Below are 16,989 nucleotides of genomic sequence, written 5' to 3'. Positions count from 1 at the left end.
CCTTAAAGATGCTTGAACATTTCATTACAGGTCCCTGTTCATTGATTTTCCTGGATGATAGTTTTATACTTTCATTCATACCCAATGTGTCTTCTCCTAGCCTCATTCTCATACAATGACCTTGCTTCCTACTTCATTGATAACACTGATTTATTCAAAAGAGAATTTCCGTAATCTCCCATCACTATTTTAATCCTTCTATCACTATCTTTACCCACAGACCTGCCTTCAGAAGCTTGGCAGAAGAAACATGAAGAAAGCTAATCAAAATACATCATAATCAAATTGCTCAGAACAAATGATAAAAGAATCTTAAAAGCATCCAAGGAAAAAAATACATGTCATATACAGAAGAACAAAACTCAGGATTACATCAGTTTCTCATTAGAATCAAAGCAAGCAAGAAGACAGAATAACAGTTCAAACACATTCAAAGAAAAAACTGTCAACCTAGAATCCTTATACTATCCCTTTTTTTTTAAGACAAAGTCTCACTCTGTCACCAGGCTGGAGTGCAGTGGCGCGATCTCGGCTCACTACAACCTCCACCTCCTAGGTTCAAGCAATTCTCCTGCCTTAGCCTCCCAAGTAAATGGGACTACAGGCACACGCCACCACACTCAGCTAATTTTTGTATTTTTAATAGCAACGGGGTTTCTCCATGTTGGTCAGGCTGGTCTCGAACTCCTGACCTCGGGTGATCTGCCTGCCTTGGCCTCCCAAAGTGCTGGGATTACAGGTGTGAGTCGCCGCGCCTGACCCTGATACTATTCCTGATACCACTTAAAGGTAGACTATGATAAATGAAACGTGTATACTATAAACCCTGAAGCCACCACTAAATAATAAAAGTTATTGTTAAAAGTTTACAAAAGTCGAGAAGGGCACCCAAGATGGCCAAATAGGAACAGCTCCAGCCTCCAGCTCCCAGCATGAGTGACACAGAAGATGGGTGACTGCTGCATTTTCAACTGAGGTACCGGATTCATCTCACTGGGGCATGTCGGACAGTCGATGCTGGTCACCGGGTGCAGCCCAACCAGCGAGAGCTGAAGCAGGGTGAGGCATTGCCTCACCTGGGAAGTGCAAGGGGGAAGGGAATTCCTTTTCCTGGCCAAGGGAAACTGAGACAAACAACACCTGGAAAATCGGGTAACTCCCACCCTAATACTGCACTTCAACAAGGGTCTCAGCAAACGGCATACCAGGAGATTATATCCCACACCTGGCCCGGAGGGTCCCATACCCACAGAGCCTCCCTCATTGCTAGCACAGCAGTCTGAGACCTAACTGCAAGGTGGCAGTGAGGCTGAGGGAGGGGCACCCACTGTTGCTGAGGCTTAAGTAGGTAAACAAAGCCACCAGGAAGCTCGAATTGGGTGGAACCCACTGCACCTCAAGGAGGCCTGCCGGCCTCTGTAGACTCTACCTCTGGGGACAGGGCATAGCTAAACAAAAAGCAGCAGAAACCTCTGCAGATGTAAATGTCCCTGTCTGATAGCTTTGAAGAGAGCAGTGGTTGTCCCAGCATGGAGGTTGAGATCTGAGAACGACAGACTGCCTGCTGAAGTGGGTCCCTGACCCCTGAGTAGCCTAACTGGGAGACATCCCCCACTAGGTGCAGACTGACACCTCACACCTCACACGGCTGGGTACACCCCTGAGACAAAGCTTCCAGAGCAAGAATCAGACAGCAAACAGGGTCTGGAGTGGACCTCAAGCAAACTCCAACAGACCTACAGCTGAGGGTCCTGACTTTTAGAAGGAAAACTAACAAACAGAAAGGACACCCACACCAAAACCCCATCAGTACGTCACCATCATCAAAGACCAAAGGCAGATAAAACCACAAAGATGGGGAAAAAGCAGTGCAGAAAAACTGGAAATTCAAAAAATCAGAGCAAATCTCCCCCTCCAAAGGAATGCAGCTCATCACCTGCAACGGAACAAAGCTGGACAGAGAATGACTTTGACGAGTTGAGAGAAGAAGGTGTCAGTTGATCAAACTTCTCAGAGCTAAAGGAGGAACTACATACCCAGCGCAAAGAAACTAAAAACCTTGAAAAAAGAATGGAAGAATGGATAGCTAGAATAATCAATGCAGAGAAGACCATAAACGAACTGATAGAGATGAAAACCATGACACGAGAACTACATGACAAATGCACAAGCTTCAGTAACTGACTTGATCAACTGGAAGAAAGAGTATCAGTGATTGAAGATCAAATGAACGAAACGAAGTGAGAAGAGAAGTGTAGAGAAAAAAGAGTAAAAAGAAATTAACAAAGCCTCCAAGAAATATGGGATTATGTGAAAAGACCAAATCCACGTCTGATTGGTGTAACTGAAAGTGACAGGGAAAATGGAACCAAGTTGGAAAACATTCTGCATGTTATCATCCAGGAGAACTTCCCCAACCTAGTAAGGCAGGCCAACATTCAAATTCAGGAAATACAGAGAACGCCACAAAGATACTCCTCGAGAAGAACAACTCCAAGACACTTAATTGTCAGATTCACCAAAGTTGAAATGAAGGAAAAAATCTTAAGGGCAGCCAGAGAGAAAGGTAGGGTTACCCACAAAGGGGAGCCCATCAGATTAAGAGCAGATGTCTCAGCAGAAACTCTACAAGCCAGAAGAGAGTGGGGGCCAATATTCAACATTCTTAAAGAAAAGAAGTTTCAACCCAGAATTTCATATCCAGCCAAACTAAGTTTCATAAGTGAAGGAGAAATAAAATCCTTTACAGACAAGCAAATGCTTAGAGATTTTTTCACCACCGGGCCTGCCCTACAAGAGATCCTGAAGGAAGCACTAAACATGGAAAGGAACAACGGGTACCAGACATTGCAAAAACATGCCAAAATGTAAAGACCATTGATGCTAGGAAGAAACTGCATCAACTAACAAGCAAAACAACCAGCTAATATCATAATGACAGGATCAAGTTCACACATAACAATATTAACCTTAAATGTAAATGGACTAAATGCTCCAGTTAAAAGACACAGACTGGCAAATTGGATAAAGAGTCAAGACTCATCAGTTTGCTGTATTCAGGAGACCCATCTCACATGCAGAGACACACACAGGCTCAAAATAAAGGGATGGAGGAAGATCTACCAAGCAAATGGGAAACAAAAAGAAGCAGGGGTTGCAATCCTAGTCTCTGATAAAACAGACTTTAAACCATAAAAGATCAAAAGAGACAAAGAATGCCATTACATAATGGTAAAAGGATCAATTCATCAGGAAGAGCTAACTATCCTAAATATATGTGCGCCCAATACAGAAGCACCCAGATTCATAAAGCAAGTCCTTAGAGACTTACAAAGAGACTTAGACTCCCATACAATAATAATGGGAGACTTTAACACCCTACTGTCAGCATTAGACAGATCAATGAGACAGAAAGTTAACAAGGATATCCAGGAACTGAACTCAGCCCTGCACCACACAGATCTAATAGACATCTACAGAACTCTCCACCCCAAATCAACAGAATATACATTCTTCTCAGCACCACATCGCACATATTCCAAAATTGACCACATAGTTGGAAGTAAAGCACTCCTCAGCAAATATAAAAGAACAGAAATTATAACAAACTGTCTCTCAGACCACAGTGCAATCAAACTAGAACTCAGGACTAAGAAACTCAATCAAAACTGCTAAACTACATGGAAACTGAACAACCTGCTCCCAAATGACTACTGGGTACATAATGAAATGAAAGCAGAAATAAAGATGTTCTTTGAAACCAAAGAGAACAAAGATACAACATACCAGAATCTCTGGAAAACATTTAAAGCAGTGTGTAGAGGGAAATTTATAGCACTACATGCCCACAAGAGAAAGCAGGAAAGATCTAAAATTGACACCCTAACATCACAATTAAAAGAACTAGAAAAGCAAAAGCAAACACATTAAAAAGCTAGCAGAAGGCAAGAAATAACTAAGATCAGAGCAGAACTGAAGGAGATAGAGACACAAAAAAACCCTCCAAAAAATCAATGAATCCAGGAGTTGGTTTTTTGAAAAGATCAACAAAATTGATAGACCACTAGCAAGACTAATAAAGAAGAAAAGAGAGAAGAATCAAATAGACGCAATAAAAAGTGATAAAGGGAATATCACCACTGACCCCACAGAAATACAAACTACTGGCCAGGTGTGGTGGGTCAAGCCTGTACTCTCAGCACTTTGGGAGGTCAAGACGGGCAGATCACAAGGTCAGGAGATCGAGGCCATCCTGGCTAACCTGGTGAAACCCTGTCTCTACTTAAAAAATACAAAAAATTAGCCAGGCGAGGTGGCGCGTGCCTGTAGTCCCAGCTACTCGGGAGGCTGAGGCAGGAGAATGGCATGAACTCGGGAGGCGGAGCTTGCAGCAAGCTGAGATCCAGCCACTGCACTCCAACCTGGGCGACAGGGCGAGACTCCGTCTCAAAAAAAAAAAAAAAAAAAGAAATACAAACTACCATCAAAGAATACTATAAACACCTCTATGCAAATAAACTAGAAAACCTAGAAGAAATGGATAAATTTCTGGACACTTACACTCTCCCAAGACTAAACAAGGAAGAAGTTGAATCCTTGAATAGACCAATAGCAGGCTCTGAAATTGAGGCAATAATTAATACCCTACCAGCCAAAAAAAGTTCAGGACCAGACGGATTCACAGCCAAATTCTACCAGAGGTACAAGGAGGAGCTGGTACCATTCCTTCTGAAACTATTCCAATCAATAGAAAAAGAGGGAATCCTCCCTAACTCATTTTATGAGGCCAACATCATCCTGATACCAAAGCCTGGCAGAGACACAACAAAAAAAGAGAATTTTAGACCAATATCCCTGATGAACATCCACGCAAAAATTCTTAATAAAATACTGGCAAACCAAATCCAGCAGCACATCAAAAAGCTTATCCACCATGATCAAGTGGGCTTCATCCCTGGGATGCAAGGCTGGTTCAACATACGTATATCAATAAATGTAATCCAGCATATAAACAGAACCAAAGACAAAAACCACATGATTATCTCAATAGATGCAGAAAAGGCCTTTGACAAAATTCAACAGCCCTTCATGCTGAAAACTCTCAATAAATTCGGTATTGATGGAACGTATCTCAAAATAATAAGAGCTATTTGTGACAAACCCACAGCCAATATCATACTGAATGGGCAAAAACTGGAAGCATTCCCTTTGAAAACTGGCACAAGACAGGGATGCCCTCTCTCACCACTCCTATTCAACATAGTGTTGGAAGTTCTGGCTACGGCAATCAGGCAAGAGAAAGGGTATTCAGTTAGGAAAAGAAGAAGTCAAATTGTCCCTGTTTGCAGATGACATGATTGTATATTTAGAAAACCCCATCGTCTCAGTCCAAAATCTCCTTAAGCTGATAAGCAACTTCAGCAAAGTCTCAGGATACAAAATCAATGTGCAAAAATCACAAGCATTCTTATACACCAGTAACAGACAAACAGAGAGCCAAGTCATGAATGAACTCCCATTCACAATAGCTTCAAAGAGAATAAAATACCTAGGAATCCAACTTACAAGGGATGTAAAGTACCTCTTCAAGGAGAACTACAAACCACTGCTCAGTGATATAAAAGAGGACACAAACAAATGGAAGAACATATCATGCTTATGGATAGGAAGAATCAATATCGTGAAAATGGCCATACTGCCCAAGGTAATTTATAGATTCAATGCCATCTGCATTGAGCTACCAATGACTCTCTTCACATAATTGGAAAAAACTGCTTTAAAGTTCATATGGAACCAAAAAAGACCCCACATTACCAAGACAATCCTAAGCCAAAAGAACAAAGCTGGACGCATCACGCTACCTGACTTCAAACTATACTACAAGGCTACAGTAACCAAAACAGCATGGTACTGGTACCAAAACAGAGATATAGACCAATGGAACAGAACAGAGCCCTCAGAAATAATACCACACATCCACAGCCATCTGATTTTTGACAAACCTGACAAAAAGCAAGAAATGGGGAAAGGATTCCCTATTTAATAAATGGTGCTGGGAAAATTGGCTAGCCATAAGTGAAAGCTGAAACTGGATCCTTTCCTTACTCCTTACATGAAAATTAATTCAAGATGGATTAGAGACTTAAATGTTAGACCTAATACCATAAAAACCCTAGAAGAAAACCTAGGTAATACCATTCAGGACATAGGCATGGGCAAGGACTTCATGTCTAAAACGCCAAAAGCAACGGCAACAAAAGCCAAAATTGACAAATGGGATCTCATTAAATTAAAGAGCTTCTGCACAGCAAAAGAAACTACCATCAGAGTGAACAGGCAACCTACAGAATGGGAGAAAAGTTTTGCAATCTACTCATCTGACAAAGGGCTAATATCCAGAACCTACAAAGAACTCAAACAAATTTACAAGAAAAAAACAAACAACCCTATCAAAAAGTGGGCAAAGGATATGAACAGACACTTCTCAAAAGAAGACATTCATACAGCCAACAGACACATGAAAAATGCTCATCATCACTGGCCATCAGAGAAATGCAAATCAAAACCACAATGAGATACCATCTCACACCAGTTAGAATGGCGATCATTAAAAAGTCAGGAAACAACAGGTGCTGGAGAGGATGTGGAGAAATAGCAACACTTTTACACTGTTAGTGGGACTGTAAACTAGTTCAACCTTTGTGGAAAACAGTGTGGCAATTCCTCAAGGATCTAGAAGTAGAAATACCATTTGACCCAGCCATCCTATTACTGGGTATATACCCAAAGGATTATAAATCATGCTGCTATAAAGACACCTGCACACGTATGTTTATTGCGGCACTATTCACAATAGCAAAGACTTGGAATCAACCCAAATGTCCATCAGTGACAGACTGGATTAAGAGAATGTGGCACATATACACCATGGAATACTATGCAGCCATAAAAAAGGATGAGTTTGTGTCCTTTGTAGGGACATGGATGCAGCTGGAAACCATCATTCTCAGCAAACTATCACAAGAACAGAAAACCAAACACCGCATGTTCTGACTCATCGGTGGGAATTGAACAGTGAGATCACTTGGACACAGGAAGGGGAACATCACACACCAGGGCCTGTTGTGGGGTGGGGGGAGGGGGAGGGATAGCATTAGGAGATATACCTAATGTAAATGACGAGTTAATAGGTGCAGCACACCAACATGGTACATGTATACATATGTAACAAACCTGCACGTTGTGCACATGTACCCTAGCACTTAAAGTATAATAAAAAATAAAAATAAAAAGAACTAAAAAAAAAAAAAGTTTACAAAAGTCATGTAAAGGATAATGAAACAAATACTTGATTAATCTAAAAGTATTAACAAGAAAAAACAAAGAAAAAAGAGAAATAGGAAAGAAATGGTAAGATGATAGACTCATATCATGAATCATATTAAATGTAAATTGTCTAAACACACTGAATAAAAGGCAGAAATTGTCAGATGTCAGAGATTGTTTTAAAATCTTGAATTTTTAAAATTGCTGCTTTTAAGAAGAAAAACACAGTAAATATAAAGACACTAATAAGTTTAAAATTCAAGGATGGAAAAAAGATGTATCATGCTAGCACTAGTGAAAATAAAGCTGGAGTGATTTTGTCAATATTAGACAAAGTAGAGTTCAAAGCAGAGAATATTAAGAGAGATAAAGAAGATCACTTAATAATAATAAAAGAACCATTTAGTCAAAAGGACATAGCAATCCTAAACATTTTTGAATCTAATAACAGGACTTCAAAATACATGAAGCAGAAACTAATAGTACTGCAATATGAAACTGAGAGATCCACAATTATAGCCAAATATTTCAATGCCCCTTTCTGAATAATTTATATTGCAAGTAAGCAGAAAATCAACAGTTATAAGAGACTTGAACAACACTATCAACCATCTTGACCTGATTGACATTTATTAAACACTCTAATAATTGACAGAATACACATGGTTCTTAAGCATATACAGAAGGTTTAGAAGATGGACAATAATCTGGACCATAAACAAATGTCAATAAATTCAAAGGGATTCAAGTCATGCAAGATACATTCTCTGACCACAATGTAATTAAATTAGAAATCAATAACAGAATGATTCTTGGAAAATCCCTCAAAACTTGGGGAATAAAATACACTTCTAAACAAGCCATTGCTATGGTCTGAATGTGTTACCACAAAATTTATATGTGACAATTTGCCAATGTGATGGTATTAAAAAGTGGGGCTTTCAGGAGGTAATTAGATCATGAAGGCTCTGCTCATTGTGAATGGGATTCATGTCCTTAAAAAAGAGTCCTTTAGGAAGCCTGTTTGGTCCTTTTGCCCGTTTTGCCCTTCTGCTATGTGAAGACACAGCATTCACCCCTTCCACCATATGAGGACACAGCAACCAGACACTAAACTTGCTAGTGCCTTGATCTTGGATTCCCCAGGCTCCAGAACCATAAGAAACAAATTTCTGTTGTTTATAAATTACCCAGTTAAAGGTATTTCATTATGGTAACCCAAATGGACTAAAACAGAAATTGGTACTGAGAAGTGAGGTGCTGCTGTAACAATCACCTAAAAATGTGGAAACAGCTTTGGAACAGGATAATGGAAAAAGGCTGGACTATAAAGGGATGTGACGGTGTGGGCTCAGAAGGAGAGGAGAGCTGTAAAAAAAGGCCTCAGTCTTAAGTGGTCATGATCAAAGTGTTGGCAGTGAACGAAATTCTGATGAGGTCTCAGGTGGAAACAAGGAACAAAATATTGGAAACTGGACAATACGCCAACTTGGTTTTTAAGTAGTAAGAACTTGGTTAAATTGTGTTTGTCTCCTAATGTTTTGTGAAAGAAGGAATCCAATATCCAGTCTTAGTAGAAACCTCTCAGATAACTAGAAATAGCTAGGAACTTCCTCGACCTGATTAAGTACATCTCCAAAAGACCTACATCTAATGCAATGCATGATTGTGAAAGACTGGATGCTTTCCTCCTTAGGTCAGAAAAAGACAAGGATGTCTAGTCTCACCACATCTATTCAACATTGTACTGGAGTTTCTAGTCAGTACCATCAAACGGGAAAAATAAATAAAGAGCATTCAGCTTGCATAGGAAAAATGTCTTTATTCCCAGTGGAGTGAATGTCTATGTAAAAAACTCAATAAAATCTGTAAAAAGAGGCCAGGCATGGTGGCTCACACCTGTAATCCCAGCATTTTCAGAGGTTGAGGCAGGAGGACTGCTTGAGGCCAGGAGTTTGAGACTAGACTGAGCAACATAGCAAGACCTCGTCTCAAAAAAAAAAAAAAAAAAAAAAAAGAATATATAAAAAGAAAAATGCCATTAGAATTAATACGTGAATTTAGCAAAGTTGCAGGATACAAGATCAACATACAAATATTGAGCGTAGGCCAGGCACAGTGGCTTATGCCTGTAATCCCAGCACTTTGGTAGGCTGAGACAGGCAGATCACTTGAGGTCAGGAGTTCGAGCCCAGCCTGGCCAACATGGTGAAACCCCGTCTCTACTGAAAATACAAAAATAAGCCAGGCGTGGTGGTGCATGCCCATAGTTCCAGCTACTTGGGAGGCTGAGACAGAAGATTTGTTCGTACCTGGGAGGCAGAGTTTGCAGCGAGCCAAGATTGCACCACTGCACTCCAGCCTGGGTGGCAGAGCGAGACCCTGTCTCAAAAAAATATATGTATATATTGAGTGTAATTCCACATATTAACAGTGAACTATTAGAAATAGAAAATCTTAAATGCATTTTATGACATCAAAAATTAATTATTTAGATGTAAATCTAACAAAAGATATGAAACCTCTGTACATTAAAAACCACAAAGTATTGCTGAGAGATATTTTAAAAGACCTAAATATGTAGAGACATATCTCGTTCATGGGTTGGAAGACTCCATATTGTTAGATGTCACTTACTTCAAACTGATTTCATATATTCAAGTAATTCCAATTAAAACCCCAAAAGGTTTTTTGTACAAATAATAAATTGATTCTGAAATTCATATGAAAATGCAAAAGACCTAGAATACACAAACAACTCTGAAAAAGAGCAAAATTATGTTACTACAACTACCTAATTTCAACACTTACTATAAAGCTACAGTAATCAAATTAGCATAATATTAGTAGAAAAATACACAAATATATCAGTGAAACAGGATAGAGTCCAGAAATAAACTCATGCATATGTGGACAACTGATTCTCCTCAAAGGTGCAGGCATAATACAGTGGAGAAAGGACGGACCATTCAATAAATATTTCTGAAATAATTGTATGTACATGTGCAAAATATCCTACACCATATGCAAAAAATTAACTAAAAACATGTCATTGACCTAAATGTAAAATCTAAAACCATAAACTCCTAGAAGAAAATATTGGAGAAAATCTGTGGGTTAGGTAAAGATTTTAGACATGATGCCAAAAGCACAATCCATAAAATAATAAATCCATAAATTGGATTTAATAAAAATTAAAAACGTCTCTTTAAATCACCTGCTAAGTGATCAAAAAAGCCACAGACTGGGAGAAAATCTTTGCAAAGTATATATCTGGTTAAAAAACATATCAGAAATGTGTTTTAAACTCTCAAAACTCAACAGTAAGAAAACAAGCCAGTTTTTTAAAACTGGGCAAAAGGTTTGGGCAGGCACCTCACTAAAGAAGATATGCAGATGTCAAATAAGCATCTGAAAATGTGCTTAACATCATTAGTCATTAGAGAAATACAACTTAACACCACCGTGAGATACCACTACACTCCTATTGGCAAGGTTAAAAATTAAAAGACTGACCATACCAAGTGTCACTGAGGATGAGGAGGATGTGGAGCTCTCATACATTGCTGGTGGGAATGTAAAATGGTTCACAACTTGGGAAAATAATTTGGCAGTTTCTTATACAGTTAAAGCACACTACTGTATGAACCAGTCATTCCACTTCTGGATCTTTACTAAAGAGAGAAAAAAAATAGGTTCTTAGAAAGTGTTATGCACGAACGTCTATAGCAGCTTTACTTGTAATAGTGAAACACTAGGGTAAGAAAACAAATATCCATCAACAGATAAATGAAAAAAAATAGAATAGATTGTTGTATATCCATACAATAGAATACTACAGAGTAACAAAAACTAATAAACTATGGATACACGCAACAACATGGATGAATCTCAAAATAACTATGCTCAGTGAAAGAAACCACATTTTCAGAGTACATACTGTGTCATTATATTTGCATAAAACTCCAGAAAATGAAAATTAATGCAGACTGATGGCAGGTGAGCAGTTCCTTGGGAATGGAAAGGGAGCAGGGAGGGGCAGGAAAGATAGACTTAAAAGAGTGAGAAAATTGGGCCGGGCGCGGTGGCTCAAGCCTGTAATCCCAGCACTTTGGGAGGCCGAGACCATCCTGGCTAACACGGTGAAACCCCGTCTCTATTAAAAAATACAAAAAACTAGCTGGGCGAGGTGGCGGGCGTCTGGAGTCCCAGCTACTCGGGAGGCTGAGGCAGGAGAATGACGTAAACCCGGGAGGCGGAGCTTGCAGTGAGCTGAGATCTGGCCACAGCACTCCAGAGCGAGACTCCGTCTCAAAAAAACAAAAAACAAAAAAAAAAAGAGTGAGAAAACTTTGTAGGGTGAACGATATTTATTGGATATTTATTTTGTTGACGGTGATGATGGTTCCACAGCTGTCTGTGTGTATATAACATAGGTGACTTACGTGTGACTTTGTGGGTGGGTGGGTGTGTGTCAAAACTTATTAATTGGTATGCTTTAAGTATATAAAGTTGGATGTCAGTTATACCTCTAGAAAGCTATTTATTTGACTTTTTCTTGTTGCTCCAAATATGATCCAAATATGCTCCCGAAACAATAAGATGTACTGCTACTAGGTAATCCACATCCGGATTCCCCATACCCTTAATCAGAGCATTCCTGAAAGTTGCCTTTTATTTCACTATAAACCTTTCCCACTCCCTTGCCTGTCTTTGAGTCTCTACCAAATGCTAAACCCCTTACTATGTATATCAAGCTCTGAATAAATGGCCTTTGTTTATTCTCATTTGAGTGATCTTCATTTATTTTCACTGTGTGTGTGTGTGTGTGTGTGTGTGTGTGTGTATGTGTATGTGTAGTTTTACTATATTGTTGGGTTTTCTTTAATATTGGGAAAATCCATCTTGAGTACCACTATAAGGTAAGATGCCTAAACTGGGATATAAGTCATATGAATCTCTGGTCAATTCTGGGGGGAAAAAATAGGGAAGCTGGCAGTCATGACCAAGTCCTGACCATTCTAGGCTAACTGCTACAGAGGTTTGTCCAACTGTCCTTTGATTGTCCTTTGAATGTTCAGTCTCTCAGCCCTTTCTCTCTCTCTCTCTCTCTCTTTTTTTTTTTTTTAATGGAGTTTCACTCTGTCGCCAAGGCTGGAGTGCAATGGCATGATCTCTGCTTACTACAACCTCTGCCTCCTGGGTTCAAGCGATTCTTCTGCCTCCCAAGGAGCTGGGACTACAGGCATGCACCACTATGCCAGTCTAATTTTTGTATTTTTAGTAGAGACAGGGTTTCACCATCTTGGTCAGGCTGGTCTTAAATGACTGACCTCAGGTGATCCGCCCGCCTTGGCCTCCCAAAGTGCTGGAATTACAGGCATGAGCCACCGCACCCAGCCTCAGCCCTTTCTTTTGGTCATTCTCTCACTTCCAAGAGCTTGACCAATTCAGAGAAGGCTAAATATCCAACCACATCTTTACCACTTGGGGATTCTCCAGTTATCTCTATAGTCAACCATATTGCAAGATCTTCTTGACCTTTTTGTTGTGTCATCATCATGACCACCTGATGAAAGAGCAGCTGCACAGAAACATACAGAACTCCAGATAGAATGCAAAGAACCTACATCATAATGACTATTGACATAAATAACAAGACACTTCAGAAACAGGAACCCCAGTTGCCTAACCCAGGCCAAGAGAGTAAGTCCTGAAGGCCATGAAGATCAATCTTAGAGGGCCAATTAGCTCTTTTGTTCAGATGTTGTTTAGCCTGTCTTGCCTTGTCTGTTTCACATAGCAAGAAGTATATATAACAATAACACAGACACCACCATGACTACCAAACAAGTAATCAAGAACAATGAAATTGTCCATCACTGCTCATGCCAATGAATTGACATTGGTCTGTATTTCCTCCAGGGCTGAGGTGGTGTTACTAATAACTTCGGCCAGAGTTAATGATAAGTTTCTCACAGTCTCTTTCTATTTGTATGATTTGCAACATTGAGAAAACAGCTCTGATTGTTCCTTTAAACAATGAGTCAGTAATTCCTTCAGGTAGAGTACTTGAATAATCAAGGTGGCCTCCTTTTGGAGTTTGCATCTGAGTCAAAATTTTCATCCTAGGTGGTTTATAGAATTAGAGTCTCTGTATACAGACAAGTCTTGGAATACTATTATTAAAGAGCATGAAGTGTTAGTCTGAGGTAAAGAGGACCGTGTGTCCTGGCTGCAAAGGAATTAATAGCCTTAAAGACACATGGAAATGCAAAAAAAAAAAAGATGTTCATGACATGAAGTCAGACCCAAGGCCTTACATTTGCTGGGTTACATATTTGGATATCTATTGGTCTTTTTCAGGTGACAGGTATTTGGCTCATCAACCTTCAAAGTTGTTGAATTCAAATTAGAATTACCTGGGATCTGACAAACAGATTTTAATACTTCATTATTTTTCTGGGAGAAAAGAAACTAGCAAGGTCACAGGTTAATTTTTGCAGTAGGTGCAAGTGAAACTGCCATTGGCTATAAGTCCCTGTGGTCTCATTTGATGAGACTAGAATCACCCACACGTTTTTATCTTGGGGGTCCAATGATGGATGATATATCCAACAGTCAGTAAGATTGATGGCAGTGGCTACTGTTTCAGATAATCTGAGAATTGTGTCAGAATAAGTATGTTCTGACCTGACAACAAAGAGGATACCAAAAGAAAAAAGGGACCGTTATGGTAGAAAATGGCCAGTGGTCTACAGTTAACGAGAAGAATGATTATTAATAAGCAGGTCAAAAACTAAAGAGGAATTAGACAGGGGTCTTGGTCCAATGTGTTAGGTAGAAACTGTCCATTAAGAGGACATCTGCTTGTTTGAAAGGCCTTGGATCAAATGTCTATTTCCAAAGATAGGCTGCTTTTAAGGATCTCTGAGAATTCTCAGCATGAGGTGCCCTATGGACTAGTCTTCCAAAAGTGTGGAATTCTGGCTTGTTTCTTTAGTGGTGAAACATAAAGTTGAGGATTGGCCTGCTGGAGTTTCACTGCTGTATTTGTTATTAACGGTACCTGATAAGGTTCCTTCCATTGAGGTTCAAGAGCAGTTTTTTATCCCATGTCTATTTCAACAGACGAAATTTCCTGCTGGATGCTCCTGAAGAGCCAATGTAAGAATATGTAGCAAGGTGGCCTAAATTTGTTGGTGATAGGACTGGGTATAGTACATGAGTCCCTTCCAATATTTTCCCATATCTGGATGCAGCATGGAAGAATCTAGTATCAGGATGAAATTTCTAAACACATGGGTTTTCCTGGTAGCAGTTCATAATTAATATGACCCCAAGATAGTGGATTATATGGCTGGAAGAGCTCAGGTGACTACCTTTAGCAGGGAAGTGCAAGGATTTATGAAAGTTTTGTTAATTTGAATTTAAGGGTGCCATTGGTTCTTTCAACCTTTACAAAAGTTTGTGGGTGGTAAAGGCAGTATAGTTTTTGAGAAGGGGTAACACCTTATTATGTTCTTTTATAATGGTTCCTACAAATTGTATGCCTCAGTCAGTTGACGTAAAAGTTTGTATACCCCAGTTGGAAACATAAAATCAAGCAGCTTTTTAGAGACGGAAAGGGCTGGAGATTTTCAGCAAGGAAATTATTCAACCCATTCTGAAAATAGACAAGTCCCATCTGAAAGTGTTCAAAGGGTCTTTGAGGCCTTGGTTCTTGGCCATGCCTCACCTTTATAATTTTTCCAGGATTATGTTCACAAGTAACACATGACCCCAAAACAATCTCAGCTGCCTTTTTAAAGTTTTCTCACCAATATTGATTTGAGATAGTAATCAATTTGTCTTTACCATAATGAGTAGTTTCATGGAGAAATTCAGCTAATACTCATTTGAAATCACTTGGGGCCACCAAATGGTCATCTTGAGTTCCAAGGATTATCGGAGGTATGATTCATCAACAAATAACATGAGGTCAGAATTTTTTTTTTTTTTTTTTTTTTTTTTTGAGATGGAGTTTCACTCTTATTGCCCAGGATGGAGTGCAAGGTCCCAGTCTCAGCTCAGTGCAACCTCCACCTCCTGGGTTCAAGCAATTCTCCTGCCTCAGCCTCCTGAGTAGCTAGGATTACAGGCGCCTGCCATCACGCCTGGCTAATTCTTTTTTTTTTTTTTTTTTTTGTACTTTTAGTAGAGACAGAGTTTCACCACATTGGCCAGTTTGGTCTTGAACTCCTGACCTCAGGTGATCCACCTCCCTCAGCTTCCCAAAGTGCTGGAATTACAGGTGTGAGCCACCACCCCCGGCCAAGGTCAGGATTTTCAATGAGAGCTACTAATACATCTGAGCAAAGTATTTAAAGTTCTCTAACTAATGTAAAACATTCATGAGGTTCCCCTTCTTTTGGTAAGTTCAGGAGGATGGCAGGATTCAGCGTGCTGCAGCAGTGAATACTAACGTGAGATGGAGAGTGCAGCTGGAACTCTTAGGAGGTTAATTGTGCCTCAATGGGTGGTAAAGTCTGTACTGCATGAGGAAACATCAGGTCAAGCAGGAAACCTAGGACTAATTTAGCAGATTTGACCAGTTTTGTAGTGGCAGTAATGTCCTAAGACAATCTTGGATTTGCAACTGGATTGAGGGCGAGGCTATAGTAAGTGATGGGTTTTCAATAATTCCTATGAAGTTGAATTAAAATGCTGAGGTTTGTCCAGAACACTCATGCACAAATAGACAAAAGTTTTAGTTAGGGATGCCTACACAAGGAGGCTATTGAAGAGCTGTCTTCAGATTATAGGAGGTTTTTTCAATACTTGGACTCCCAGAAGAGAGGGACTCTTACTGAGGACTTAGCCATTTCATAAAGAGGTGTCACAATCTCAGGAAAATTTGGCACCCATTAACAAGAATATCCCATTAGACCTAGAAATCATTTCAACTGTAGTTTTCTGGGGGTCTAGGATAAGTCTGGATAGTACTCAGCCTGTTAGGAGAGAATGTTCTTCTCCCGCCCTAAATGAGCTATGTTTTGGCAAAACTCTGTATTTTAAAACTTTATATCCCTTTTCTGCTAAAGCTGAGAGCAAGTAGGTGGAATTTTTTTACCAGCTTCTCTAAACAAGTAGGCAGTCATCTACGTATTATATCAGAGGCGGGTGGATCACTTGAGTCCAGGAGTTCGAGACCAGTCTGGCCAACATGGTGAAACCCTGTCTCTACTAAAACTATAAAAATTAGCCAGGCACGGTGATGAACGCCTGTAATCCCAGCTACTCTGGAGGTGGAGGCACCAGAATCACTTGAACCTGGGAGGCAGAAGTTGCAGTGAGCCGAGATCATGCCACTATACTCTAGCCTGTGTGCAAGACTGTATCTTAAAAAAAAAAACAAAAAAAAACCATGGTATTTTCTAGCAGTCTAGCCCCAACTCCAACTACCTCATTTAGTTACAGATCTTGTTTATTTCTTTTTCGCATGATTGAATTAAGGTCCAATCAAGTTTTTTTGGAAATGTTTCACATATGTCTTTTTTGAAACTTTGATCTACTTTACTGGTTTTTGTCTTTTGTTTTGGGATTTTTTTTTTTTTTTTTTTTTTTTTTTTTTAACTCTCAGGCTTATTGCAGAGAGAGAAATCCTACAGGTCTCTTCCTGCA

Source organism: Macaca mulatta, chromosome 2 (assembly GCF_049350105.2).
Source record: "Macaca mulatta isolate MMU2019108-1 chromosome 2, T2T-MMU8v2.0, whole genome shotgun sequence".
Classification (NCBI taxonomy): domain Eukaryota; kingdom Metazoa; phylum Chordata; class Mammalia; order Primates; family Cercopithecidae; genus Macaca; species Macaca mulatta.
The sequence above is the reverse complement of the archived record's forward strand: the minus strand, read 5'-3'. Positions refer to the sequence as shown.